Source organism: Dendrobium catenatum, unplaced genomic scaffold (genome assembly GCF_001605985.2).
Source record: "Dendrobium catenatum unplaced genomic scaffold, ASM160598v2 fragScaff_scaffold_913, whole genome shotgun sequence".
NCBI lineage: Eukaryota > Viridiplantae > Streptophyta > Magnoliopsida > Asparagales > Orchidaceae > Dendrobium > Dendrobium catenatum.
Window position 1 is genome coordinate 1,483,198 of NW_021319375.1, and position 2,634 is coordinate 1,485,831.

Below are 2,634 nucleotides of genomic sequence, written 5' to 3' on the forward strand. Positions count from 1 at the left end.
GAATCTTTCACACTTAAATGTTTTTTATTGCAAATATTTTATATAAATAAATGGAAAAGTTTCCTTAGGAAAATTTGATCCCAAGGCTAACGAGGGTGTCTTCTTAGGTTATTCATTTTTAGGTAAGGCCTATAGAATCTTTAATAAGAGAACCCTAGTAATAGAAGATGAAAGTTTATCAGAGATGTTAAGCATTTATGAACTAGTCCCAAGGCTAACCAAGGGGGGGGGGGTGAATTGGTATTTAAAAATTTTTCCAACAAAAACACAAATAATCACCACAGAAATTAAAGCGCGGAAATTAAATACAAAAAAATAATAAGAAAGAACACAATAGATTTTATAGTGGTTCGGTCAACTTGACCTATGTCCACTCCCCAGAGCCTCTCCTCCAGGTATTACACTAAACTCAATGCCTCTCCCTTTGCCCCCACAGGAAGGTGGATAAGCTTGTATAAAAACTTCTTTTCACCAATCCCAGTGAGGCAGAGAACCTAACTCCTTTTGCTTCCTCCCGAAGCAGGCAGAGAACCCAACTCCTTTTGCCTCATCCTGAAGAAGACAGAGAACCTCAATTAGTTACTAAAGTAGACCTCTCTCAAACCTCCAAGGAACTAGGGATGATGATCGAAGAAGATGACTCAGATCCTTGCTTGGAGCAACCTTTTTGAAACCCCTCACAAACTCCCCCCTCATAAGATCCTCTCTCTCTCCCTTGCTCTCCCTCTCCTTTTGGCTTTCTCAGGTCAGGGCAACATCAAAAGATATTTTCTTAAGAAAATAAGAGTTCTTTTAAATAAGTGCTCCAAATTTACCCTAATGTAAAACTAATCGTCAAATATCATCCAGGATGATCGACCGATCATCATGTACGATTAGTTTAAATTTAGCTCAATCAGCCAGGATGATTTAGGAGAGTCTGGACAATTAGAAGGTTCCTTTGTTCAGATCATCCAGGATGATAGTATATCATCCTGTAAGATTAGTTTAATTTGTTGAATATCATATGGACTATCGCCCTAGATGGATGTCTCCATGATGAAAAAGTAACTTGATCATCCAGGACGATCTCACGATCATTCGGGATGAGGAATTCAAAATGTCACATAACGTCTAGAACATCGCACTGGATGGGTGTCTGGATGATAAAAAAATAACTAGATCATACAGGCCGATCTTACAATCATTCGGGACAATTAGTACAAAATATCACATATCAGCCAGAATATCGCCCTGGATGGAACCAGGCTGATAATGGATTATCCAGGAAGAACTAAGGTTTATTTAATTGATCATCCCAGATGATCCTGCGATCATCCAGGTTGATATGATCGAGCTGTCAAACTTGAATTTTTTTCCTTAATTACCAGACTAATTTAGGCATAATTATATTGCATTGTACTTTATGAGGTCCAAAAATAAAACATGACTCAAAGGTTGTGGCGGCTGATTCTTTTAGATTTGATCCTATCATCCCGAATGATGATAATATCATCCAGGATGATTTACTTAATTGTGTTTGCCTTAATTAGGATGCCCTAACTAGGGTTTCTATTTTTAACTTATTGTCCAGGATGATTAGGGATCATCCCGAATGATGTAATTAAAAACAAAAAAAACTCTAAAACAGTTAGAATTTTTTTCTCAAGTGTGTGTGTGTGCAAGGTTACTTAGAATGAGGACCCACATTGTTATAATGGACTAAAGAAATAGTAAAAGACACTTGACGAGCATTACAAATTGACTCAGTCCTAATCTACCCAATCTTGAGTTGGTTCAATTTGGAATTTTCAAATGGATGTTAAAAGTGTCTTTTTAAATGGGATAATACAAGAGGATATTTATGTTGAATAACCTCCAGGTTTTGAAAATTCAAAATACCTAAATCATATTTTTAAATTCAAAAAGATATTATATGGATTAAAATAGGCACCTAGGGCTTGATATGAGAGGTTAAGAACTTTCCTACTTGAGATATCTTTTGAAAAAGGAAGTGTGGATATCACTCTCTTTTTAAAGAATTTGGGAGAGGATATACTCATTGTTCAAATTTATGTTGATGATATCCTTTTTTGTTCTTCAAATAAAAATCTTTGTGATGACTTTTCTAAAATAATGAGTAGTGAATTTGAGATAAGCGTACTGAGAGATTTAAGTTACTTTCTAGGTTTTAGCATTAAGTAAATTGATGAAGGAATTTTTCTTAGTCAATCAAAGTATATTAATGATATCCTCAAGAAGTATGAAATAGAAAATGCTAAACTAGTTAGTACACCTATGAGTTCCTCGAATCAGTTGGATAAGGACCCAAAGGAAAAATCTATCGATCAAAAGAAATTTAGAGGAATTATTGAATATTTAGTTTACTTGACTGCTAGCATATCTGATATTAATGTTTGTTTATGTGTTAAATTTCAATCAGATCTAAAAGAATCACATTTGACTGCAGTAAAAAGGATTTTGAGATATCTCTTGGTAACTCAGAACTTAGAAATTTGATATCCTAAGTTTAGCTCTTCATTTAAAATAATTGGATATTCAGATTTAAACTTTGCAAGTTGTAGGGTTGATAAAAAGAGTACATCTAGAACTTATCAATTTATAAGAAATTCTTTAATTTCTTAGTCCAGTAGA